This window comes from Chelmon rostratus, chromosome 13 (genome assembly GCF_017976325.1).
Source record: "Chelmon rostratus isolate fCheRos1 chromosome 13, fCheRos1.pri, whole genome shotgun sequence".
Classification (NCBI taxonomy): Eukaryota; Metazoa; Chordata; class Actinopteri; order Chaetodontiformes; family Chaetodontidae; genus Chelmon; species Chelmon rostratus.
Window position 1 is genome coordinate 7,159,276 of NC_055670.1, and position 25,343 is coordinate 7,184,618.

General features: G+C 45.8%; 14 non-coding genes and 18 pseudogenes across 14 annotated transcripts; all 32 read left to right on the forward strand.

Annotated features, from left to right (window-relative positions):
- Positions 1-13,943: 13,943 nt before the first annotated feature.
- LOC121616742 lies at positions 13,944-14,062 on the forward strand. Its single transcript, XR_006007360.1, has one exon. It is a non-coding gene; the product is annotated as a 5S ribosomal RNA (ribosomal RNA).
- Positions 14,063-14,590: 528 nt separating this feature from the next.
- LOC121616691 lies at positions 14,591-14,699 on the forward strand (annotated as a pseudogene).
- Positions 14,700-14,928: 229 nt separating this feature from the next.
- Positions 14,929-15,047, forward strand: LOC121616712. The gene has a single exon (XR_006007334.1). It is a non-coding gene; the product is annotated as a 5S ribosomal RNA (ribosomal RNA).
- A 228-nt stretch (positions 15,048-15,275) lies between these two features.
- Positions 15,276-15,394, forward strand: LOC121616676 (annotated as a pseudogene).
- A 227-nt stretch (positions 15,395-15,621) lies between these two features.
- Positions 15,622-15,730, forward strand: LOC121616750 (annotated as a pseudogene).
- A 227-nt stretch (positions 15,731-15,957) lies between these two features.
- LOC121616692 lies at positions 15,958-16,075 on the forward strand (annotated as a pseudogene).
- Positions 16,076-16,303: 228 nt separating this feature from the next.
- Positions 16,304-16,412, forward strand: LOC121616684 (annotated as a pseudogene).
- Positions 16,413-16,641: 229 nt separating this feature from the next.
- On the forward strand, positions 16,642-16,760 carry LOC121616708. The gene has a single exon (XR_006007330.1). It is a non-coding gene; the product is annotated as a 5S ribosomal RNA (ribosomal RNA).
- A 520-nt stretch (positions 16,761-17,280) lies between these two features.
- On the forward strand, positions 17,281-17,389 carry LOC121616752 (annotated as a pseudogene).
- Positions 17,390-17,616: 227 nt separating this feature from the next.
- Positions 17,617-17,735, forward strand: LOC121616737. The gene has a single exon (XR_006007357.1). It is a non-coding gene; the product is annotated as a 5S ribosomal RNA (ribosomal RNA).
- Positions 17,736-17,964: 229 nt separating this feature from the next.
- LOC121616746 lies at positions 17,965-18,083 on the forward strand (annotated as a pseudogene).
- Positions 18,084-18,312: 229 nt separating this feature from the next.
- Positions 18,313-18,431, forward strand: LOC121616672. Its single transcript, XR_006007322.1, has one exon. It is a non-coding gene; the product is annotated as a 5S ribosomal RNA (ribosomal RNA).
- Positions 18,432-18,658: 227 nt separating this feature from the next.
- Positions 18,659-18,777, forward strand: LOC121616713. The gene has a single exon (XR_006007335.1). It is a non-coding gene; the product is annotated as a 5S ribosomal RNA (ribosomal RNA).
- Positions 18,778-19,004: 227 nt separating this feature from the next.
- Positions 19,005-19,123, forward strand: LOC121616715. Its single transcript, XR_006007337.1, has one exon. It is a non-coding gene; the product is annotated as a 5S ribosomal RNA (ribosomal RNA).
- A 228-nt stretch (positions 19,124-19,351) lies between these two features.
- Positions 19,352-19,460, forward strand: LOC121616693 (annotated as a pseudogene).
- A 228-nt stretch (positions 19,461-19,688) lies between these two features.
- Positions 19,689-19,797, forward strand: LOC121616744 (annotated as a pseudogene).
- Positions 19,798-20,024: 227 nt separating this feature from the next.
- Positions 20,025-20,143, forward strand: LOC121616732. The gene has a single exon (XR_006007353.1). It is a non-coding gene; the product is annotated as a 5S ribosomal RNA (ribosomal RNA).
- Positions 20,144-20,371: 228 nt separating this feature from the next.
- Positions 20,372-20,480, forward strand: LOC121616671 (annotated as a pseudogene).
- Positions 20,481-20,708: 228 nt separating this feature from the next.
- Positions 20,709-20,827, forward strand: LOC121616677 (annotated as a pseudogene).
- A 227-nt stretch (positions 20,828-21,054) lies between these two features.
- LOC121616753 lies at positions 21,055-21,163 on the forward strand (annotated as a pseudogene).
- Positions 21,164-21,390: 227 nt separating this feature from the next.
- Positions 21,391-21,509, forward strand: LOC121616739. Its single transcript, XR_006007359.1, has one exon. It is a non-coding gene; the product is annotated as a 5S ribosomal RNA (ribosomal RNA).
- Positions 21,510-21,738: 229 nt separating this feature from the next.
- LOC121616747 lies at positions 21,739-21,857 on the forward strand (annotated as a pseudogene).
- A 229-nt stretch (positions 21,858-22,086) lies between these two features.
- LOC121616683 lies at positions 22,087-22,205 on the forward strand. Its single transcript, XR_006007323.1, has one exon. It is a non-coding gene; the product is annotated as a 5S ribosomal RNA (ribosomal RNA).
- Positions 22,206-22,432: 227 nt separating this feature from the next.
- On the forward strand, positions 22,433-22,551 carry LOC121616716. Its single transcript, XR_006007338.1, has one exon. It is a non-coding gene; the product is annotated as a 5S ribosomal RNA (ribosomal RNA).
- A 227-nt stretch (positions 22,552-22,778) lies between these two features.
- LOC121616717 lies at positions 22,779-22,897 on the forward strand. Its single transcript, XR_006007339.1, has one exon. It is a non-coding gene; the product is annotated as a 5S ribosomal RNA (ribosomal RNA).
- Positions 22,898-23,125: 228 nt separating this feature from the next.
- LOC121616689 lies at positions 23,126-23,234 on the forward strand (annotated as a pseudogene).
- Positions 23,235-23,462: 228 nt separating this feature from the next.
- On the forward strand, positions 23,463-23,571 carry LOC121616745 (annotated as a pseudogene).
- A 227-nt stretch (positions 23,572-23,798) lies between these two features.
- Positions 23,799-23,917, forward strand: LOC121616733. The gene has a single exon (XR_006007354.1). It is a non-coding gene; the product is annotated as a 5S ribosomal RNA (ribosomal RNA).
- Positions 23,918-24,145: 228 nt separating this feature from the next.
- LOC121616666 lies at positions 24,146-24,264 on the forward strand. Its single transcript, XR_006007321.1, has one exon. It is a non-coding gene; the product is annotated as a 5S ribosomal RNA (ribosomal RNA).
- A 228-nt stretch (positions 24,265-24,492) lies between these two features.
- On the forward strand, positions 24,493-24,601 carry LOC121616687 (annotated as a pseudogene).
- A 228-nt stretch (positions 24,602-24,829) lies between these two features.
- LOC121616673 lies at positions 24,830-24,938 on the forward strand (annotated as a pseudogene).
- Positions 24,939-25,166: 228 nt separating this feature from the next.
- Positions 25,167-25,285, forward strand: LOC121616678 (annotated as a pseudogene).
- The last annotated feature ends 58 nt before the right edge of the window (positions 25,286-25,343 follow it).

A 25,343-nucleotide genomic window follows, 5' to 3' on the forward strand; every position in this document is an offset into this window, starting at 1 on the left:
TAGATAAATTCATCTGGATTCATTGGACCCGGAAGACGACGGACACGTCAATTACTAGTTCCAGCAGGTAGCAGCAGCCCCTCAGTGGCTTAGGTTCGTTTTTGTTATTTTGTTAAGAACAAGTCACTATATTTAAGTCAAAAAACTTCGCTTCAGTTAGTCTAGTTAGTTGCGGAAAGGCCACCGCACGGAGGCAGAGCCAACGCAGGAGCTATTGCCGGAGTTAACGCTGGAGCTAACAATGGAGCTCTGCCGAGCCGCATGGAAGACGTCAACAACAGCCGTGTTCCCCGGAGTGACGCAGATCATCAGCTGATTCATTCATTACCACCGGACCATCTTATGGCGCCCACCGCTTGCATTAAGGTATGAGCAGTAGCGCTACCAGCTTTATGGCCATAATAATAAAAAAAAATAAGTGTACACACTACTTTGCCAGCGTAATCCCAATGCATTGGTCGCTAAAAATAACTATGATGATCGCGTCATAAAAACGAACTTTTCTCATCGAGTGCATATTGGATTTCATTGTGGAACATTAAAAAAAAAAAAAGACATGATGGACGGTAAAGTTAATGATTCGGTTGCGCAAAAGACTGCTGTCACTGATTCTAGTGAAGTGGGAAATTCAAATGAAGCACACTTGGGTAAAGGTAAAAGAACTGTTCAACTGACCCACAAGGCTTATGTTGAAAAATGTGAAAGGTTGCAAAATGTAAGAAAAGATAAACTACACAAGGTAAAAAATTTAAGAAAGGTAACTGAAGAGCATATGCTTGAAATTAAGGTTGCAGAGGTTAAAGGTGCACTGGAAAAAATTACTTGTTTGTGTGAAGAAGCAAAAATCGCTCATGATTCTCTGGTGCCTTTAATGTCCACTGAAGAAAGTGAGAAACAAAATGTGTGGTTTGCTGCAAAAATGTTGGTTCAAAATGGTTTCATTGATGATGTTAAACAGTGGTTGAGAAATAATGAAAATGGTGGTGATGTGGTTGATGATGTTCAACCTGATGATAGTATATCAAATGTTGCCAGTAAATGTCTCACCAAAAAAACATATGCAGTGGTAAAAGCAGCAACAAAAGTGGTCAAACAACAGCTTCTGCTCGCATTAAAATCGAGGCAGAAAAGGCTGCACTTCTTGCTCGATCAGCAGCGTTAAAGGAAAAACATGCTTTGGAGAAGCAAGAAGCGGAACTAAGAAGACAAATAGAGCAGCTCGAACTTGATGCTGAAATTGCTGCATCCACAGCAAAACTAGCAGTTCTGGAAACTGCTTCAGAATGTTCACGCAAATCTCAAGCATTGAATGGAATGAATTCATATTTACAAAGAAAAAAGGAACAAAGGACAACTTCCAAAGAACTCAATCCTGCAGCAAAGTCATATGAACCTTGGACAGGGAGTGCAATGTTGCAAACCAATTTCCCAGCACGTCATTACAACTCAAGTGCACAGAACATGCACACTGTGGAAAAAAGGCAGCAGTGCATCACTGGATCAGGACAGGAGGCACACAGGAAAACAACAGAAATGTATGGAACAACACAATATGGAGATACACAACATCAAGTTCTTCATTTGCCAGTAAATAATGTGCAGACTGCATCAGCTGAGCAACCACAGTTACTTTCTGCACAAATGCATGGAGATCTATGCACTATAATGCATAAACAGAATGAAATAACAGCAGCTCTCGTTCAACAACAACGCCTACTGTCCTTACCATCTCGAGACATTCTTGTATTCGATGGTGATCCTCTCCAGTACAGAAACTTCATCAGATCTTTTGAGCATGGAGTGGAAGCAAAAGCTAACAAAGCTGACTGTCTTTATTTTTTGGAACAGTTTACAAAGGGTCAACCTAGAGAATTGGTGAGGAGCTGTCAGCATATGATTCCAGACAGAGGCTATCAACTGGCTAAAGAACTTCTACATGAACATTTTGGAAATGAATACAGGATTGCTGCAGCTTACATCGAGAAGGCTCTGGCTTGGCCTACAGTGAAATCATCAGAGGATGTGAAATCACTTCAGGCCTTTTCTCTGTTTTTGCGTGGTTGTTGCAACGTGATGGAGGAGCTTCACTATATGCAAGAACTAGACATGCCAACTAACATGAGAGCAATTATGACAAAGTTGCCATTTAAATATAGAGAGAAATGGAGGACAAAGGCCCATGAAATCTTGGAGAGGTGTAATCGACGAGCTTGCTTTAAAGATCTTGTTTCATTCCTTGAACGTCAAGTTAAGATCATCTCTGATCCACTCTTTGGGGACATCCAGGACACAAGTGTTTCACCTACATTAAGGAGTGTAAATAAGTTCAAGTCTCAGCACAAGTTCAGCAGAGCCAGGGGTAACAGCTTTGCCACTACTGTTACTGTTGTGGATACAGCAGAAGGTTCACGCTCAAACCCACAGAGGCAAGAGTCAACGAAAAGGTCTGAGAAAGCATGTGTCTGTTGCTCCCAGTCGCACACATTGGAGGAATGTCCAAAGCTGAAAGGAAAGAAGCATCGGGACAATATTACCTTTCTAAAGGAAAAAAGGATGTGTTTTGGCTGCTTGTGTAGTGGGCACATGAGTAAGGATTGCGACAGGCGTCTGACTTGCAAAGAGTGTGGTCGGAATCATCCTACTGTGCTTCATATTTCTGAAAGGTCAAGAACCAGTACAGAAGGTGAACACTCTAAAAAAATAGGACATGTTAAACCACCCTTCTCAGAAACTTGTGGTCATACAGGGGCCAGAAAGGAGGATAGCATTTTGTCTATTCTGCCAATCCAGGTTAAATCCATCAAAGGAGATAAAATAATACAAACCTACGCATTTCTAGATCCCGGCAGTAAAGCTACATTCTGTTCAGAGCACCTGATGCAAAGGTTGAACATCGATGGTAGAAGAACCAATTTCCTTTTACGCACCATGGGGCATGAAAAAGTTGTTGTCACTCATGCTTGAATGGTTTGGAGGTGGCTGGTCTTGACAGTAACCACACAAAGAAAAATGCCTGTGACCCCTAACAACATTGCCACACAGGAAGAGTTGGCAAAGTGGCCGTACCTTTCTAACGTCCGCATCCCCTGCATAGATGCCAATGTTGACATGTTGATTGGTACCAACGTCCCTAAGGTATTGGAACCCTGGGAAGTTGTCAACAGCCAAGGGAATGGCCCGTATGCAGTAAGAACTGTACTTGGTTGGGTTGTTAATGGTCCCCTTCGTGATGGAGAGCACAGTAACCCTAAGGTAAGGTTCTCAGTGGCTGCCGTCAATAGGATTTCTGTGTGTAAGCTGGAGGAAATGTTGAACAACCAGTAGAATCATGACTTCAATGAAAGAAGTTCAGAGGAAAAGGGGATGTCGAGAGAAGACATCGGATTCCTAAAGATTATGGATGAGTCGGCACAGTTTCAGGATGGCCATTACAGCTTAAAATTGCCCTTCAGAAAAGAACATCTTACTCTTCCTAATAATCTTTCACTGGTCAAGCAAAGGCTGTTAAAGGGGAAGTTCCGAAAAGGATGAACTGTTTCACCAGGAGTACACCAGCTTCTTCACTGATGTTATACAGACAGGCTATGCAGAGAAAGTGCCCCAGAAAGGGTACTTTGCGTGTTGTGTTTGATTGTTCAGCTGAGTTTAAAGGAACCTCACTCAACAGCCAGCTTCTTCAAGGCCCAAACCTGACCAGTTCGCTGCTAGGAGTCCTCATCAGATTCAGGCAGGAGCCAGTAGCATTCATGGGAGACATTTAGTCTATGTTCTACCAGGTTAAAGTGGCCGAAGAGGACAAAGACTTCCTTCGCTTCTTGTGGTGGTCTGACGGTAATGTGAACAAGGAGATTGAGGAGTATCGAATGTCAGTTCATTTGTTTGGTGCCATCTCATCTCCAAGTTGTGCCAGTTACGCACTTAGGAAGACAGCAGAGGACAATCAAGCTCACTTTTCATCAGAAGTGGTGAAAACAGTCAAGCGCAATTTTAATGTTGATGACTGTTTGAAGAGCCTGCCCTCAGAAGAGGAGGCGGTTGTAATGGTTAAAGCTCTCAGTGACCTCTGCCTAAAGGGAGGTTTCACTTTGACAAAGTGAATCAGTAACAGCCGCACAGTGCTGCAAAACATTGAAGAGGAACACAGAGCTAAAGACTGGAAAGAGCTGGATCTGGAAAGAGATGAGCTTCCAGTTGAGTGAGCCCTTGGACTACAGTGGTGCGCGGAGTCGGATACATTCAAGTTCAAAATGATGTTGAAAGAGCAAGGGCAGAGCAGAAGAGGATTGCTGTCAGTAATCTGTTCAGTTTATGATCCCCTGGGGTTCTTTGCACCAGTGACACTGTCAGCAAAGGTTATTTTGCAAGAGCTCTGTCGGCGATGTTGTGGATGGGACGACAACATACCTGCAGACATTAGCCATCAGGAGGATCTGAAAGGGTTGTCTCCATTCAAAGTTGAGAGATGTATCAAGCCCAAGCACTTTGGACAGGCCATTAAAGTGCAGCTGCATGACTTTTCAGATGCCAGTGAAGATGGTTTTGGCACTGTCACCTACCTCAGAATCGAAAACAGCAAAGGTGAGGTCCATGTCTCCTTCTTGTTGGGAAAAGCGAGAGTTACCCCCCTGAAACAGATAACCATTCCGCGTCTGGAGCTTACAGCTGCTGTCCTAGCTGTTCGAGTTGATCAGATGTTGAGAGCAGAATTGGAGCTGCCATTGGATCAGTCAGTTTTCTGGACGGACAGCACTTCAGTGCTCAAGTACATAAAAAATGAGGACAGACGTTTCCACACATTTGTAGCAAATTGGATGTCAACCATCAGAGATTCAACTCATGTCTCTCAGTGGAGGTACATCAATACCAAAGACAACCCTGCTGATTACGCCTCGAGAGGTATGAAGGTTGGAGATTTGCTGAATGGTGGGAGCTGGATTGAAGGCCCACGGTTTCTCTTTGATCCAGAAAAGGATTGGCCTGCAGATATCACAGAGGCCACACTTTCAGTTGACGATGTAGAGGTCACACAGTCATCACTCAGGACTCCTTTAATGCTACAGACCAGCTCTTATCATACTTTTCAGATTGGAGGAAACTTAAAGTGGCAGTTGCATGGTTTCTCAAATGGAAGAGGATCCTTCTGCAGTTGAGTCAAAAGAGAAAGAAATTGCATACTCTTGAGTTCAACAGAAGGGATGCAAATGGGTCACATGTGTTGCTGGAGATGGAGAGGGCTAAAAAAGCAATGTGTTGAACCTTGTCAGCTGTGAATCTCTTGGATGCTAAAGTTTCCATCATTCGTTATAGTCAGCAGAAAAGGTTCAAGGAGGAGATTGCTGCCCTATCAGCTGGAAAATCTGTGCCAAGAGACAGTTCCATTTACAAACTGGACCCATGTCTTGAGGATGGACTTGTGAGAGTTGGAGGCCGTTTGAGTAAGGCAGCTCTACCAGAGGAGACAAAGCATCCACTCATCTTGTCAAAAGATCAACACATCTCCACACTCATATCAAGACACATGCACCAACAAGTTGGCCACAGCGGAAGAAACCACACCCTGTCAAGATTACGAAAAAAGTTCTGGATAACAAGTGCCACTTCAGCTGTGAGAAAAATCATATCGCAGCGCAGTTTCTGCAGACGATACAAAGGGAAGTTGGGTGAGCAAAAGATTTACCAAAGGAAAGGCTCCTTCCTGATCTCCCTCCCTTCACAAATGTGGGCGTGGATTACTTTGGGGTGAAGAGAGGTTGAGGTTTGTGTAAGCGTTATGGTGTCATCTTTATCTGTTTGGCCAACAGAGCTGTTCATTTGGAATTAGCTCCATCCTTGGATACTGACGCATGTATTAATGCCTTACAAAGGTTCATCTGCTGAAGAGGACAGGTGTCATCTATGCGCTCAGATAATGGTACGAACTTTGTTGGAGCCAAGAAAGAGCTGAGAGAAGCACTTGCATCTTTAAATCACAGCCAGATACAGAGAGAGTTATTGCAAGATGGGATCCAGTGGAACTTTAACCCACCTGCAGCACCTGGTGGTGTTTGGGAGCGTGTCATTTGTATGGTGAGGAAAGTTCTCACCTCTCTGTTACATCTTCAAACGCTGGAGGATGATGGACTCCACACCATTTTGTGCGAGGTTGAGGCTATTTTGAACGGACGCCCCCTCACTAAACTCTCAGATGATCCCACTGATCTTGAACCACTCACTCCAAATCACATTCTCCTGATGAAAGGGAAACCAGTCTTATCACCTGGACTGTTTAACAAAGATGATTTGTACGTGAAGAGGAGATGGCGACAAGTCCAATACATTGCGGACTTGTTTTGGAAAAGATGGGTACAGGCGTACCTTCCTTTGCTCCAAGAACGGCAAAAATGGAATCAAAAAATCAGAAATTTTGTTCCTGTAGACATTGTCGTTGTGATGGATTCTGCTGCTCCTCGTGGATCCTGGCCTCTTGGCAGAGTTTTGGAAACTTTCCCCGACAAGAAAGGTCTAGTACGCTCTGTTCGCCTCCAGACGAAGACAAATATCTTGGAAAGACCTGTCACAAAGCTGTGCCTATTACAGGAAGCTGCATGTTGTTAGTGTTGACTTTATAGCAATCTCAAACCAGGTCATTGGTACACAATATTGGGTATTGTTTGGTACAATTTTATGTATTGTTGGTATAATGGCTCTGTAATTAAAATTTTGAAGGTAATTGTAATGTCAGCCGCCATTTACAATTAGGGGCCGGCGTGTTAGAGCCATTTTTTGGGTTATGTGTATTTCTGTTTATTTTTTGTTTATTGTCTGGAAGCCACAGTTGGGGGCGCTCTACACTGTGGGGGCAGAAATGATTAAATAGAGTAAGAGGTAATTATTCAGCAGGTGTGCTGCTGAATGAGAAAGAGCAAACAGTTTTTTGACCGTCACGTCACGTCACGCCACGCCACGCCATGTCACGTCGGATTGTGTTTGTCGACTTTATTTATGCGTTGTGACAAATTATGTGAGCCTATTTGTTTGTATGCACAGTTCAGTATTGGCGCATAGTGTCAAGAACGTAAATCTATAAATAAGTGTTGATGATTGCAAACGAGTGTTGGATTCATTGGAAGACGACGGACGCGTCAATTACTAGTTCCAGCAGGTAGCAGCAGCCCCTCAGTGGCTTAGGTTCGTTTTTGTTATTTTGTTAAGAACAAGTCACTATAGTTCTAATTAACTAATTGGTGGACTGGACTATTAATGAGGCCTGGTAACCTGGGTTACACCCTCCCCTCCTGAAGGTGTGTATGTCCCATTACACCCATATGACTATGAAGTGGCCTTGGGGTTATTTGAGGAGTATCTGCATGGTTCTAGAGGGCATCAGCAAAGGCAAGGTTGAGGCCTTGGAAGAGTGACTGGACTATAGGCAGCAAAGGATTTCCCAGTTGACCATACTGCAGTAGTTCAGGCTGTTCTCTGTGCCTCTGGGAACGTCTGGGAACACTCTCACTCTCACTCTCTCCCATGTTGACTGGAGAGGTTCTTCTTCCAGGCGTCCCAGCTGCTGTTCCTTCATTGGTTCTGTCCACTGACACGTCCTCACAAGAGTTGTTGTCAGAGCATTCTTCATCCTTACTGCTGTCACTGAAAGACAGGTCTGAGAAAACTGGAAGACTTTCATCCATGATGTTTGGTTCTGGGGTGGACTCTGTAAGGCTCGGCTGGACAGGTAAGGTCTCATCCTCTTCTCTTGAAATATCAGGGGTCGTGTCCTGAGATTTATCAAACAGAGCTCTCCTTACTTTGGGGTTAGCAGTTTCTCTGTGCTCTGAGCTGACCTCAGCTTCCAATTCCACAACTGCTGAGCTTCCTTTCCCTCCAGAACAGTTTGATCTGTCAGAGCTTGGCTCATTTGCATCCCTAGGAGCTGGAGGTTCCTCTGATTTGGATGAAATGATCTGCAAAAAAAATGGTATCCACGGTACTGTTGCTCTTTTCAGGTGCACATCCCTTCCTTTTGTCCTGGTTCTCCATGCTCAGTCTCTCTCTCTTTCCTTCCAGGTCAACAGGAGCAGGAAGTCTACCAACTGAAGTCTGGATTTGCTGCTTTGTCTCTCCAAGGTGTCTCTCCCTTGCAGGTATCATCTCTGGCCGGGTCAAAAGTGGTGTCTCGATGAACTCAGTGTTCAGTGTCTCTCCAGGTAGGTAGTAGTGGCAGTCGATATCTTCTAACTCTGAATCATCATGTCCCACCTCAGACTCGGCTGTGACTTCCATTCTCAGCTGTCTCCTTGTAATAGGTCTGCTGATGGTCTGCTTCAAAGGTTGCTCAGGCACCGCAACAGGTAAGAATCCACACGGCAGCAAAAGGTCACAGTGTAAGGTGTGAAGCAGTCCATCCTTTCCCTCTGGCTTGACAGTATATACAGGTAGGTCGCCAGCACGTTTGACCACCATATGCATGTCTGGCTCCCATTTGTCAGCCAACTTATGCTTTCCTCTTATCCGAACACTCCTCACAAGGACACAACCTCCTGCCTCCAGAGTGGACTCAACGACTCTCCTGTCAAACCGTTGTTTGTTGCGCTCAGCTGTCTTTGAGGCATTCTCCATGGCAACTCTGTAGCTTTCCTCTAGGCGGCCCTTTAAGTCATACACATACTGGGAATGCGACTTGGGTTCACAGTTGGAGGGTAGACCGAATGCCAAATCAACTGGAAGCCGTGGTTGTCTGCCGAACATTAGTTCGTAGGGGCTGAATCCGGTCGCGTCATTCCGTGTGCACTTATACGCGTGCACCAGAGGCTTGACAAATTCTTTCCAGTGGGATTTGTCCTTGTTTTCAAGAGTGCCCAACATCTGGAGGAGGGTCCTATTGAATCGCTCCACTGGATTCCCTCTGGGGTGATAAGGGGTAGTCCTGACCTTCTGGATGCCAGCAATGGAGCACAGTTCTTTTATGGTACGAGATTCAAAATCTGGACCCTGGTCACTCAGAAGCTTTTCTGGAAACCCATAATGCACCAGAAAGTTTTCCCACAAGCACCTAGCCACCGTCTGGGCTTTTTGGTTCTGTGTTGGTATCGCCACTGCGTACTTTGTGAAATGGTCTGTCAGCACCAATATATCCTTTGTGTTGCTCCGGTCAGGCTCCACCGACAGGAAGTCCATGCAGACCAGCTCCAAGGGTCTGCTGGTCTTGATGTTACACAGAGGGGCTGCCCTTTCGGCTGGAGTCTTCCTGCGCATGCAGCGTTCACACATCTTTATCTTCTGCTCTACATAGGCGGACATTCTAGGCCAATAGAAGCGTGACCTCACAAAGTCGAGGGTCAGCTCAATGCCTAGATGACCTAGATCATTATGTAGGCCTTTCAGTGCAGTGGCTCTGAGTTCAGTTGGTAAAACCAGCTGGTGTGTGGCTCGTCCATGTTCTTGCCGTGTTCTGTACAACACTCCACCTTTCAGTTCTAGACGCTTCCATTCTTGGAGCCACAAACAAGATCTGGAAGTTCATGTCTGAGGGCAGGTGAGGACATGTCTCCAGACTCCTTGTGCTCAATGACCACTCTCAGATCAGGATCGGCTCGCTGCTTCGCTCCCATCTCCTCTTCAGTCCAATGACCAATGACAGGGAATCCATGATCATCTTCCTGCTGGAAACCACTGGGCAGAGCATCGGTGGGGGACTCAACAAGTGTGACTGATAGACATGTGGAGGTTTTGTGAGACCACTCAACATCATGTCTCTCACATATGGTCTTCTGCATCTGGAAGAACAACATCTGGAGTCTCCTGCTCCTTCAGGTAATGTAGAGTGAACTGTTTAATCCGCTCGCGGTCTTTCCTCGACACAGCATCATTCTGGAGCTCTCCATGTGGTCGACAAGAAAGTCCGTCTGCATCCTGATTCTGAGTTCCTGCTCTATATTGGAGCTTGAAGTTGTATGTCGATAGAGCTGATAACCACCGGTAGCTTGTGGCATCCAACTTCGCAGAAGTCAGGATGTAGGTTAAGGGATTACTGTCAGTGACAACCGTGAGGTCGGTACTGTACAAGTAATCACTAAATTTAGCTGTGACTGCCCACTTTAGCGCGAGGAACTAATTTATGAGCGGGGTATTTCGCTTCACTCTTCATCAGTCCTCTGCTCACGAAAGCTATAGCCCTCATCTGTCCGCCTTGTTCTTGATACAACGCTGCACCAAGCCCTGTCGTGCTTGCGTCAGTATGAAGGAGGTACGGTCCAAAGACAGGTGCTGTGGTGAGCTTATCAATGATCTCTTCGAACGCTCTCTGACATTCTGGAGTCCACCTCTTCCCAAAGGACTCTTTTGGATGGAAATACAGGTGAGTTTTCTATTAAATTCCCAGAAGCCCAGTGGGCACACGAACACAGTCTTCTCTTTATCAGCCTCTTCCATTTCGACTTGGTAATAGCCTGATTTTAAATCAAGGACTGAGAACCATTTCCCAAAATTGAATTCCATCCTCTTGACTTCAGGAGTGGTTGAATCGGCGGAGGGCTCCTTCCCCATCACCTGTTGAACAGCGTGAATCTCGGCCAACACTGTCCTTGGAGGGATGGTGATGTCATGTTGGGTCTCATTCCTCAGTAGGATTGACATTGAGCGAGGGCGCTTAACAGGTAAGGTGCACAGGGAGCTAGCCACCAGCAGTCCGCCAGGAAGAGACGACACAGATGTGGCCTCCACAACAGCCCACTTGTCCTTGTGAGCACCACTCATGTGAACCTGCCCTTCCAGAGCAACGGTGCTGCCCGCTGGCACCACTTCGCGGGTGTTATTTCGTCAGCAACAGAACTCCAGTACTTGCCTGCTTTTTCCGTACTTCAAGGATTTTCAAAACCACTCTGTAGCCAGGAAGGAATGACTGGGGGCGGCAATCATGCTCTTCAACATAGCTGGAGTAGAGAACGTCTAATGAGTTGGTGCCAATGAGAATTTGAGGCACACTGCTCACATCAGGGACAACCAACACCAATGTAGGGACTTCAGTATCTTTGCCCAAACATCAGGTTGAGTTCTACGTACCCAAGGTAAGGCACAGTCTCTCCATTGGCTCCCTCTACTTGCAGCTCTACATCCAAAAGATCATCTAAGGATTTCAAGGAATGATGGGACAGGTGGGTCTGGAAAAAAGACAACGGGATGGTAGTCACCTGAGATCCCGTATCTAGTAGGCAGTTAGCTTTATGACCTTCACTGATGACTTGAGCAGTGCATTTTGTTCCAACCAGCTTGGGCGGCAGTATGGTGGATGAGGTGTTTGCATTACTACACTTGCTAACCACTTGCTTTGTTTTTCTAGGGCGCTTGGTTGCTCTTTTAGTCCCCGTTTGCCCTGCAACAGGGGCTCCTAGTAGTTTAACTGCTGTATGCCAGTGCTGTCATTTTGCTGATCCCATTGTCTTTGTCTCTCTTTCAGCAGCTGTCTCTTTTCCTCAACCATTTAATTTATTTTTTTTTTATTTTATTCACTTTACTGATCCCAAACTGGGAAATTATTCTCTGCATTTCACCCATCATTGTAAACACACACATGCACATGCAACATGCAGTGAACACACAGGAGCAGTGGGCTGCCGCATCAGGCGCCCAGGGAGCTTATGGGGGGTTAAGTGCCTTGCTCAAGGGCACATCAGCCGGCTAATGGAGGGGGGAGGAGAGGATTGGGTTCACTCTCACAGTTGACCGCCAGGCGAGCGTCTTCACCGCAGCGGAAACAGTACCATGGACGGGGCCTATTGTTTGCTGTTGACCCTGAACTGGCCTTGTGTTCACTCTCTTTTTAGGTGACTGGTATTGAGCTGTGATGGGGGGGTGTCTTGAGAATGCAGGCGACGGTATCTGATGGCTCTGGACTTGGGCTGGAGTCACCTGTGCTTGGAGAAGAGCAAGCTGACGTTTCAATGCTTTAATCTCTCTTGCTTCTTGGTGCTCACTTTTAGCTCCATGAGCTGCTTTCTTCATATCAGATACTTGTGCTTGAACATCAGCAATCTGTCTTTTCAATATGCTGATGCTGCTGGAGTTGTAGTCTGCATGGCAGCGACCTGCGCTTGTATCTCGTTAAGCTGTTTGTTTAAAACTTCAGCATCAGTTGCTTCTCTCTCAGGTGTGGCACAATTGCATGCGGCTAACTGCTGCGCTGCAGCTCTAAACTTTGGAAAAGCAGGACTTGGTTTGTGTAGGTGTAGGTGTTTTTTCATGCGATTGTGTTTACCTGCCTGTTTGTCTTCTTCTGTTCTGACAAGGAGCACTAGTTCAGCGAAAGAGGGCGGTGCATTTGTTTTCCGCTCCAGTTGGAGATCAGCGATCAATCCATCATTCCAGCAGCCTCGACAGAATTGCTTCAGGAGGTAGCGGTTTTGTTCACTCTCTGCAATGCCACCACGTCTGACTGCAGCAGTCAGAGCAACTTGCAAGCGGTTCAGATAATCAGATGGCTTTTCATCGTTGTTCTGCAGTGTCCCCATAAACTTGGCCAACAGCTCATCTCCATCCTCTACAGAGCCATAGACTGAATCAAGCAGCTGAAGGTACATTGATGGCAAAGCTTGAGGGCTGACATGCTTGATGACATCAGTAGCTGGAGGCAATAGGCTGTCTAAGATTTTGCGGGTTCTGTGCAGGTCAGACATGGCAGGATCTGTTAAGAACAAGTCAACATTTGCTCTCCAGGTATCATAATCTAGTTCACTGTTTGGACGGGGAGACTTGCCAACGAAGGGTCTGAGGCGGAATGAAGAGTGCATGGGAGACATAGCTTCATTAGCTCGCATGACGTGTTCAACAACAACCCATTGTACAGCAGGAGGATTAACATCATTCATGGTAAGTAGTGAATGTGTGACTGTAGCACTGTCATCATTACTACTGGCTTTAATGGACAGAGACGCTGGATGTTGAGCGTTCATGTTAGCAGCCATGCTTGGTGATGGAGCGGCCGTCAACACAACAGGCTGCGACTGACCATTCACACTGGTGGGTGAGGACGTTACCTGTGGGCTCTGAGCAGCGCCCTCGAGCCTTTGCAAAGCTGGTGTTGATGCTGCTTGGACATCACCTCTCAATCCACGCTGACAGCGTCTGGGTGAAGGAGACGGTGGGAACACAGTTGGCAAGCTCCTGACTATCTCAGGTGAGACAGAACCAAGCAGGAGAGAGGGCTGCTGCATGACCGGTGATGACACTTTAATATTCACAATCTCTTGACCAGTTGGCTTGCAGTTCTTCAAGATACCCCTTGGTGGCGCTGCTGCTAGCAGTGCTAGTGTAAACACTATCAAAGGAGCGCACTTTAAAGGCAACATTTACATCTGCTGAGCTGATGTACTCTTTTGGCAGTAGGGGTCTAAATATTTGCATTGCAGAGCTATTTGCAAATTCCACAATGGAGCAGAGATGATACTCTGATTCTGGATCATCAATGACAAGCACTCTGTTAATAGAGCCGTAGCGTTTTAAGTGGTTCTCAAGCTCCTCATCAACTACAGTTTGAGATAGAATCAATGAATGGACAGAACGAGCGAAATAGAAAAAGAGACCAAACTTAATGTCCGAATAAATTGCCGCTGTTTCCACATTCAGGAAGACAATTGAAAGGAGACAACACGCCCGACCTCGTCTGATCTCGAAAGCCATGCAAGGTCGGTCTTGGTTAGTACTTGGATGGGAGACCGCCTGGGAATACCAGGTGCTGAAAGCTTTTCCATGTCCTTTGTGATCAGAAATGGGAGGCTGTCTCTTCTTTCCTTGAGGAAGAATCAATGAATGCACAGAACGAGCGAAATAGAAAAAGAGACCAAACTTAATGTCCGAATAAATTGCCGCTCTTTCCACATTCAGGAAGACAATTGAAAGGAGAGAACCCTCAAACACTGAGTGTCCAAATATAGAGTATGCCTATGAAAAGCTTGTGCGAATCCTTCATTGCGGATTACGGCCATACCACCCTGAACACGTCCGATCTCATCCGATCTCGGAAGCTCAGCAGGGTCGGGCTTGGTTAGTACTTGGATGGGAGACCGCCAGGGAGTACCAGGTGCTGTAAGATTTTCCATCTCTTTTGTGATCAGAAATTGGAGGCTGCTCCTTCTTTCCTTGAGTGCAAATAATTGGATGGACAGAGCATGGCCGAGAAAAAGAGAATACTCTTGTTGTACGAATAAATTGACACTGTTACCACATGAAGGAATGCAATTGAATGGAGAGACCCATCACACACTGAGTGTCCTAATATGGAGTATGCCTAGAAAAAGCTTGTGCGAATCCTTCATTGTGGCTTTCGGCCATACCACCCTGAACACGCCCGATCTCGTCCGATTTCGGAAGCTAAGCAGGGTCGGGCTTGGTTAGTATTTTTTTTTGTGATCAGAAATTGGAGGCTGCTCCTTCTGTCCTTGAGTGCGAATCAATGAATAGCTAGAACTAGCACCTTAGAAAAAGAGACTGAGCTTGATGTCCAAATAAATTGCTGCTGTCTCCGCATTCAGGAAGACAATTGAATGGAGAGATGCCTCAAACACTGAGTGTCCAAATATAGAGTGTGCCTATAAAAAGCTAGTGCAAATCCTTCATTGTGGCATACGGCCATACCACCCTGAACACGCCCGATCTCGGAAGCTAAGCAGGGTCGGGCTTGGTTAGTACTTGGATGGGAGACTGCCTGGTAATACCAGGTGCTGCAAGCTTTTCCATCTCTTTTGTGATCAGAAATTGGAGGCTGTTCTTTCTTTCCTTGAGTGCGAATCAATGAATAGCTAGAACTAGCACCTTAGAGAAAGAGACTGAGCTTGATGTCTGAATAAATTGCTGCTGTCTCCGCATTCAGGAAGACAATTGAATGGAGAGATCCCTCAAACACTGAGTTTCCAAATATAGAGTATGCTTATAAATAGTTTGTGTGCATCTGCCAGTGCAGCTTATGGCCATACCACCCTGAACACGCCCGATCTCGTCCGATCTCGGAAGCTAAGCAGGGTCGGGCTTGGTTTGTACTTGGATGGGAGACCGCCTGGGAATACCAGGTGCTGTAAGCTTTTCCATCTCTTTTGTGATCAGAAATAGGAGGCTGTTCTTTCTTTCTTTGAGTGCAAATAATTGGATGGACAGAGCATGGCCATAGAAAATGAGAATACTCTTGGTGTACGAATAAATTGACACTGTATCCACATTCAGGAAGACAACTGAATGGAGAGAGCCCTCACACACTGAGTGTCCAAATATGGAGTATGCCTATAAAAAGTTTGTGCGAACCCTTCCTTGCGGCTTACGGCCATTCCACCCTGACCACGCCTGATCTCGTCCGATCTCGAAAACTAAGCAGGGTCGGGCTTGGTTTGGACTTGGATGGGAGACCGCCTGGGAATACCAGGTGCTGTAAGCTTTTCCATCTCTTTTGTGATCAGAAATAGGAGGCTGTTCTTTCTTTCTTTGAGTGCAAATATTTGGATGGACAGAGCATGGCCATAGAAAACGAGAGTACTCTTTTGTACGAATAAATTGACACTGTAACCTCATTGAGGTAGACAATTGAATGGAGAGAGCCCTCACACACTGAGTGTCCAAATATAGAGTATGCCTGTAAAAAGCTAGTGCAAATCCTTCATTGTGGCTTACGGCCATACCACCCTGAACACGCCCGATCTCGGAAGCTAAGCAGGGTAGGGCTTGGTTAGTACTTGGATGGGAGACCGCCTGGGAATACCAGGTGCTGCAAGCTTTTCCATCTCTTCTGTGATCAGAAATAGGAGGCTGTTCTTTCTTTCTTTGAGTGCAAATAATTGGATGGACAGAGCATGGCCTAGAAAAAGAGAATACTCTTGTTGTACGAATAAATTGACACTGTTACCACATGAAGGAATACAATTGAATGGAGAGACCCATCACACACTGAGTGTCCAAGTATGGAGTATGCCTATAAAAAGCTTGTGCGAATCCTTCATTGTGGCTTACGGCCATAACCCCCTGAACACGCCCGATCTCGTCTGATCTCGGAAGCTAAGCAGGAAAGGCTTGGTTAGTACTTGGATGGGAGACCGCATGGGAATACAAGGTCATGTAAGCTTTTCCATCTCTTCTGTGATCAGAAATAGGAGGCTTTTCTTTCTTTCTTTGAGTGCAAATAATTGGATGGACAGAGCATGGCCATAGAAAATGAGAATACTCTTGGTGTACGAATAAATTGACACTGTAACCTCATTGAGCTAGACAATTGAATGGAGTAAGCCCTCACACACTGAGTGTCCAAATATAGAGTATGCCTATAAAAAGCTAGTGCAAATCCTTCATTGTGGCTTATGGCCATACCACCCTGAACAAGCCCGATCTCGGAAGCTAAGCAGGGTAGGGCTTGGTTAGTACTTGGATGGGAGACCGCCTGGGAATACCAGGTGCTGCAAGCTTTTCCATCTCTTTTGTGATCAGAAATGGGAGGCTGTTCTTTCTTTCCTTGAGTGCCAATCAATGAATAGCTAGAACTAGCACCTTCGAAAAAGAGACTGAGCTTGATGTCCGAATAAATTGCTGCTGTCTTGACATTCAGGAAGACAATTGAATGGAGAGATCCCTCAAACACTGATTGTCCAAATATGGAGTATGCCTATAAAAAGCTTGTGCAAATCCTTCATTGCGGCTTACGGCCATACCACCCTGAACACGCCCGATCTCGTCCGATCTCGGAAGCTAAGCAGGGTCGGGCTTGTTTAGTACTTGGATGGGAGACCGCCTGGGAATACCAGGTGCTGTAAGCTTTTCCATCTCTTTTGTGATCAGAAATAGGAGGCTGTTCTTTATTTCTTTGAGTGCAAATAATTGGATGGACAGAGCATGGCCATAGAAAATGAGAATACTCTTGGTGTATGAATAAATTGACACTGGAACCACATGAAGGAATACAATTGAATGGAGAGACCCATCACACACTGAGTGTCCAAATATGGAGTATGCCTATAAAAAGCTTGTGCAAATCCTTCATTGTGGCTCACGGCCATAACACCCTGAACAAGCCCGATCTCGGAAGCAAAGCAGGGTCGGGCTTGGTTAGTACTTTTTTTTTGTCATCAGAAATAGGAGGCTGCTCCTTCTGTCCTTGAGTGCGAATCAATGAATAGCTAGAACTAGCACCGTAGAAAAAAAGACTGAGCTTGATGTCCGAATAAATTGCTGCTGTCTTGACATTCAGGAAGACAATTGAATGGAGAGATGCCTAAAACACTGAGTGTCCAAATATAGAGTATGCCTGTAAAAAGCTAGTGCAAATCCTTCATTGTGGCTTACGGCCATACCACCCTGAACACGCCCGATCTCGGAAGCTAAGCAGGGTAGGGCTTGGTTAGTACTTGGATGGGAGACCGCCTGGGAATACCAGGTGCTGCAAGCTTTTCCATCTCTTCTGTGATCAGAAATAGGAGGCTGTTCTTTCTTTCTTTGAGTGCAAATAATTGGATGGACAGAGCATGGCCTAGAAAAAGAGAATACTCTTGTTGTACGAATAAATTGACACTGTTACCACATGAAGGAATACAATTGAATGGAGAGACCCATCACACACTGAGTGTCCAAGTATGGAGTATGCCTATAAAAAGCTTGTGCGAATCCTTCATTGTGGCTTACGGCCATAACCCCCTGAACACGCCCGATCTCGTCCGATCTCGGAAGCTAAGCAGGGTAGGGCTTTGTTAGTACTTGGATGGGAGACCGCCTGGGAATACCAGGTGCTGCAAGCTTTTCCATCTCTTTTGTGATCAGAAATTGATGGCTGCTCCTTCTTTCCTTGAGTGCGAATCAATGAATAGCTAGAACTAGCACCTTAGAAAAAGAGACTGAGCTTGATGTCTGAATAAATTGCTGCTGTCTTGACATTCAGGAAGACAATTGAATGGAGAGATGCCTAAAACACTGAGTGTCCAAATATGGAGTATGCCTATAAAAAGCTTGTGCGAATCCTTCATTCTGGCTTACGGCCATAACACCCTGAACACGCCAGATCTGGTCAGATCTCGGAAGCTAAGCAGGGTCGGGCTTGGTTAGTACTTGGATGGGAGACCGCCTGGGAATACCAGGTGCTGCAAGCTTTTCCATCTCTTTTGTGATCAGAAATTGGAGGCTGCTCCTTCTGTCCATGAGTGCCAATCAATGAATAGCTAGAACTAGCACCTTAGAAAAAGAGACTGAGCTTGATGTCCGAATAAATTGCTGCTGTCTCCGCATTCAGGAAGACAATTGAATGGAGAGATGCCTCAAACACTGAGTGTCCAAATATAGAGTGTGCCTATAAAAAGCTTGTGCGCATCTGCCAGTGCAGCTTATGGCCATACCACCCTGAACACGCCCGATCTCGTCCGATCTCGGAAGCTAAGCAGGGTCGGGCTTGGTTAGTACTTGGATGGGAGACCGCCTGGGAATACCAGGTGCTGTAAGCTTTTCCATCTCTTTTGTGATCAGAAATAGGAGGCTGTTCTTTCTTTCTTTGAGTGCAAATAATTGGATGGACAGAGCATGGCCTAGAAAACGAGAATACCCTTGTTGTACGAATAAATTGACACTGTAACCTCATTGGGGTAGACAATTGAATGGAGAGAGCCCTCACACACTGAGTGTCCAAATATGGAGTATGCCTATAAAAAGCTTGTGCAAATCCTTCATTGCGGCTTACGGCCATACCACCCTGAACACGCCCGATCTCGTCCGATCTCGGAAGCGAAGCAGGGTCGGGCTTGTTTAGTACTTGGATGGGAGACCGCCTGGGAATACCAGGTGCTGTAAGCTTTTCCATCTCTTTTGTGATCAGAAATAGGAGGCTGTTCTTTATTTCTTTGAGTGCAAATAATTGGATGGACAGAGCATGGCCTAGAAAACGAGAATACCCTTGTTGTACGAATAAATTGACACTGTAACCTCATTGGGGTAGACAATTGAATGGAGAGAGCCCTCACACACTGAGTGTCCAAATATGGAGTATGCCTATAAAAAGCTTGTGCAAATCCTTCATTGCGGCTTACGGCCATACCACCCTGAACACGCCCGATCTCGTCCGATCTCGGAAGCGAAGCAGGGTCGGGCTTGTTTAGTACTTGGATGGGAGACCGCCTGGGAATACCAGGTGCTGTAAGCTTTTCCATCTCTTTTGTGATCAGAAATAGGAGGCTGTTCTTTATTTCTTTGAGTGCAAATAATTGGATGGACAGAGCATGGCCATAGAAAATGAGAATACTCTTGGTGTACGAATAAATTGACACTGGAACCACATGAAGGAATACAATTGAATGGAGAGACCCATCACACACTGAGTGTCCAAATATGGAGTATGCCTATAAAAAGCTTGTGCAAATCCTTCATTGTGGCTCACGGCCATAACACCCTGAACAAGCCCGATCTCGGAAGCTAAGCAGGGTAGGGCTTGGTTAGTACTTGGATGGGAGACCGCCTGGGAATACCAGGTGCTGCAAGCTTTTCCATCTCTTTTGTGATCAGAAATGGGAGGCTGTTCTTTCTTTCTTTGAGTGCAAATATTTGGATGGACGGATCATGGCCATAGAAAACGAGAGTACTCTTTGTGTACGAATAAATTGACACTGTAACCTCATTGAGGTAGACAACTGAATGGAGAGAGCTCTCACACACTGAGTGTCCAAATATAGAGTATGCCTATAAAAAGCTACTGCAAATCCTTCATTGTGGCTTACGGCCATACCACCCTGAACACGCCCGATCTCGGAAGCTAAGCAGGGTCGGGCTTGTTTAGTACTTGGATGGGAGACCGCCTGGGAAAACCAGGTGCTGTAAGCTTTTCCATCTCTTCTGTGATCAGAAATAGGAGGCTGTTCTTTCTTTCTTTGAGTGCAAATAATTGGATGGACAGAGCATGGCCTAGAAAAAGAGAATACTCTTGTTGTACGAATAAATTGACACTGTTACCACATGAAGGAATACAATTGAATGGAGAGGCCCATCACACACTGAGTGTCCAAATATGGAGTATGCCTATAAAAAGCTTGTGCGAATCCTTCATTGTGGCTTACGGCCATAACACCCTGAACACGCCCGATCTGGTCCGATCTCGGAAGCTATGCAGGGTAGGGCTTGGTTAGTACTTGGATGGGAGACCGCCTGGGAATACCAGGTGCTGTAAGCTTTTCCATCTCTTCTGTGATCAGAAATAGGAGGCTGTTCTTTCGTTCTTTGAGTGCAAATAATTGGATGGACAGAGCATGGCCATAGAAAACGAGAATACTCTTGGTGTACGAATAAATTGACACTGTAACCTCATTGAGGTTGACAATTGAATGGAGAGAGCCCTCACACACTGAGTGTCCAAATATAGAGTATGCTTATAAAAAGCTAGTGCAAATCCTTCATTGTGACTTACGGCCATACCTCCCTGAACACGCCCGATCTCGGAAGCTAAGCAGGGTCGGGCTTGGTTTGTACTTGGATGGGAGACCGCCTGGGAATACCAGGTGCTGTAAGCTTTTCCATCTCTTTTGTGATCAGAAATAGGAGGCTGTTCTTTCTTTCTTTGAGTGCAAATAATTGGATGGACAGAGCATGGCCATAGAAAATGAGAATACTCTTGGTGTACGAATAAATTGACACTGTATCCACATTCAGGAAGACAACTGAATGGAGAGAGCCCTCACACACTGAGTGTCCAAATATGGAGTATGCCTATAAAAAGTTTGTGCGAACCCTTCCTTGCGGCTTACGGCCATTCCACCCTGACCACGCCTGATCTCGTCCGATCTCGAAAACTAAGCAGGGTCGGGCTTGGTTTGGACTTGGATGGGAGACCGCCTGGGAATACCAGGTGCTGTAAGCTTTTCCATCTCTTTTGTGATCAGAAATAGGAGGCTGTTCTTTCTTTCTTTGAGTGCAAATATTTGGATGGACAGAGCATGGCCATAGAAAACGAGAGTACTCTTTTGTACGAATAAATTGACACTGTAACCTCATTGAGGTAGACAATTGAATGGAGAGAGCCCTCACACACTGAGTGTCCAAATATAGAGTATGCCTGTAAAAAGCTAGTGCAAATCCTTCATTGTGGCTTACGGCCATACCACCCTGAACACGCCCGATCTCGGAAGCTAAGCAGGGTAGGGCTTGGTTAGTACTTGGATGGGAGACCGCCTGGGAATACCAGGTGCTGCAAGCTTTTCCATCTCTTCTGTGATCAGAAATAGGAGGCTGTTCTTTCTTTCTTTGAGTGCAAATAATTGGATGGACAGAGCATGGCCTAGAAAAAGAGAATACTCTTGTTGTACGAATAAATTGACACTGTTACCACATGAAGGAATACAATTGAATGGAGAGACCCATCACACACTGAGTGTCCAAGTATGGAGTATGCCTATAAAAAGCTTGTGCGAATCCTTCATTGTGGCTTACGGCCATAACCCCCTGAACACGCCCGATCTCGTCCGATCTCGGAAGCTAAGCAGGGTAGGGCTTTGTTAGTACTTGGATGGGAGACCGCCTGGGAATACCAGGTGCTGCAAGCTTTTCCATCTCTTTTGTGATCAGAAATTGATGGCTGCTCCTTCTTTCCTTGAGTGCGAATCAATGAATAGCTAGAACTAGCACCTTAGAAAAAGAGACTGAGCTTGATGTCTGAATAAATTGCTGCTGTCTTGACATTCAGGAAGACAATTGAATGGAGAGATGCCTAAAACACTGAGTGTCCAAATATGGAGTATGCCTATAAAAAGCTTGTGCGAATCCTTCATTCTGGCTTACGGCCATAACACCCTGAACACGCCAGATCTGGTCAGATCTCGGAAGCTAAGCAGGGTCGGGCTTGGTTAGTACTTGGATGGGAGACCGCCTGGGAATACCAGGTGCTGCAAGCTTTTCCATCTCTTTTGTGATCAGAAATTGGAGGCTGCTCCTTCTGTCCATGAGTGCCAATCAATGAATAGCTAGAACTAGCACCTTAGAAAAAGAGACTGAGCTTGATGTCCGAATAAATTGCTGCTGTCTCCGCATTCAGGAAGACAATTGAATGGAGAGATGCCTCAAACACTGAGTGTCCAAATATAGAGTGTGCCTATAAAAAGCTTGTGCGCATCTGCCCGTGCAGCTTATGGCCATACCACCCTGAACACGCCCGATCTCGTCCGATCTCGGAAGCTAAGCAGGGTCGGGCTTGGTTAGTACTTGGATGGGAGACCGCCTGGGAATACCAGGTGCTGTAAGCTTTTCCATCTCTTTTGTGATCAGAAATAGGAGGCTGTTCTTTCTTTCTTTGAGTGCAAATAATTGGATGGACAGAGCATGGCCTAGAAAACGAGAATACCCTTGTTGTACGAATAAATTGACACTGTAACCTCATTGGGGTAGACAATTGAATGGAGAGAGCCCTCACACACTGAGTGTCCAAATATGGAGTATGCCTATAAAAAGCTTGTGCAAATCCTTCATTGCGGCTTACGGCCATACCACCCTGAACACGCCCGATCTCGTCCGATCTCGGAAGCGAAGCAGGGTCGGGCTTGTTTAGTACTTGGATGGGAGACCGCCTGGGAATACCAGGTGCTGTAAGCTTTTCCATCTCTTTTGTGATCAGAAATAGGAGGCTGTTCTTTATTTCTTTGAGTGCAAATAATTGGATGGACAGAGCATGGCCTAGAAAACGAGAATACCCTTGTTGTACGAATAAATTGACACTGTAACCTCATTGGGGTAGACAATTGAATGGAGAGAGCCCTCACACACTGAGTGTCCAAATATGGAGTATGCCTATAAAAAGCTTGTGCAAATCCTTCATTGCGGCTTACGGCCATACCACCCTGAACACGCCCGATCTCGTCCGATCTCGGAAGCGAAGCAGGGTCGGGCTTGTTTAGTACTTGGATGGGAGACCGCCTGGGAATACCAGGTGCTGTAAGCTTTTCCATCTCTTTTGTGATCAGAAATAGGAGGCTGTTCTTTATTTCTTTGAGTGCAAATAATTGGATGGACAGAGCATGGCCATAGAAAATGAGAATACTCTTGGTGTACGAATAAATTGACACTGGAACCACATGAAGGAATACAATTGAATGGAGAGACCCATCACACACTGAGTGTCCAAATATGGAGTATGCCTATAAAAAGCTTGTGCAAATCCTTCATTGTGGCTCACGGCCATAACACCCTGAACACGCCCGATCTCGGAAGCTAAGCAGGGTAGGGCTTGGTTAGTACTTGGATGGGAGACCGCCTGGGAATACCAGGTGCTGCAAGCTTTTCCATCTCTTTTGTGATCAGAAATGGGAGGCTGTTCTTTCTTTCTTTGAGTGCAAATATTTGGATGGACGGATCATGGCCATAGAAAACGAGAGTACTCTTTGTGTACGAATAAATTGACACTGTAACCTCATTGAGGTAGACAACTGAATGGAGAGAGCTCTCACACACTGAGTGTCCAAATATAGAGTATGCCTATAAAAAGCTATTGCAAATCCTTCATTGTGGCTTACGGCCATACCACCCTGAACACGCCCGATCTCGGAAGCTAAGCAGGGTCGGGCTTGTTTAGTACTTGGATGGGAGACCGCCTGGGAAAACCAGGTGCTGTAAGCTTTTCCATCTCTTCTGTGATCAGAAATAGGAGGCTGTTCTTTCTTTCTTTGAGTGCAAATAATTGGATGGACAGAGCATGGCCTAGAAAAAGAGAATACTCTTGTTGTACGAATAAATTGACACTGTTACCACATGAAGGAATACAATTGAATGGAGAGGCCCATCACACACTGAGTGTCCAAATATGGAGTATGCCTATAAAAAGGTTGTACGAATCCTTCATTGTGGCTTACGGCCATAACACCCTGAACACGCCCGATCTGGTCCGATCTCGGAAGCTATGCAGGGTAGGGCTTGGTTAGTACTTGGATGGGAGACCGCCTGGGAATACCAGGTGCTGTAAGCTTTTCCATCTCTTCTGTGATCAGAAATAGGAGGCTGTTCTTTCGTTCTTTGAGTGCAAATAATTGGATGGACAGAGCATGGCCATAGAAAACGAGAATACTCTTGGTGTACGAATAAATTGACACTGTAACCTCATTGAGGTAGACCATTGAATGGAGAGAGCCCTCACACACTGAGTGTCCAAATATAGAGTGTGCCTATAAAAAGCTAGTGCAAATCCTTCGTTGTGGCTTACGGCCATACCACCCTGAACACGCCCGATCTCGTCCGATCTCGGAAGCTAAGCAGGGTCGGGCTTGGTTAGTACTTGGATGGGAGACCGCCTGGGAATACCAGGTGCTGTAAGCTTTTCCATCTCTTTTGTGATCAGAAATAGGAGGCTGTTCTTTCTTTCTTTGATTGCAAATAATTGGATCGACAGAGCATGGCCATAGAAAACGAGAATACTCTTTGTGTACGAATAAATTGACACTGTAACCTCATTGAGGTAGACAATTGAATGGAGAGAGCCCTCACACACTGAGTGTCCAAATATAGAGTATGCCTATAAAAAGCTTGTGCAAATCCTTCATTGTGGCTTACGGCCAAACCACCCTGAACACGTCCGATCTCGGAAGCTAAGCAGGGTCGTGCTTGGTTAGTACTTGGATGGGAGACCGCCTGGGAATACCAGGTGCTGTAAGCTTTTCCATCTCTTTTGTGATCAGAAATAGCAGGCTGTTCTTTCTTTCTTTGAGTGCAAATAATTTCATCGACAGAGCATGGCCATAGAAAACGAGAATACTCTTTGTGTACGAATAAATTGACACTGTAACCTCATTGAGGTTGACAATTGAATGGAGAGAGCCCTCACACACTGAGTGTCCAAATATAGAGTATGCTTATAAAAAGCTAGTGCAAATCCTTCATTGTGACTTACGGCCATACCTCCCTGAACACGCCCGATCTCGGAAGCTAAGCAGGGTCGGGCTTGGTTTGTACTTGGATGGGAGACCGCCTGGGAATACCAGGTGCTGTAAGCTATTCCATCTCTTTTGTGATCAGAAATAGGAGGCTGTTCTTTCTTTCTTTGAGTGCAAATAATTGGATGGACAGAGCATGGCCATAGAAAATGAGAATACTCTTGGTGTACGAATAAATTGACACTGTGTCCACATTCAGGAAGACAACTGAATGGAGAGAGCCCTCACACACTGAGTGTCCAAATATGGAGTATGCCTATAAAAAGTTTGTGCGAACCCTTCCTTGCGGCTTACGGCCATTCCACCCTGACCACGCCTGATCTCGTCCGATCTCGAAAACTAAGCAGGGTCGGGCTTGGTTTGGACTTGGATGGGAGACCGCCTGGGAATACCAGGTGCTGTAAGCTTTTCCATCTCTTTTGTGATCAGAAATAGGAGGCTGTTCTTTCTTTCTTTGAGTGCAAA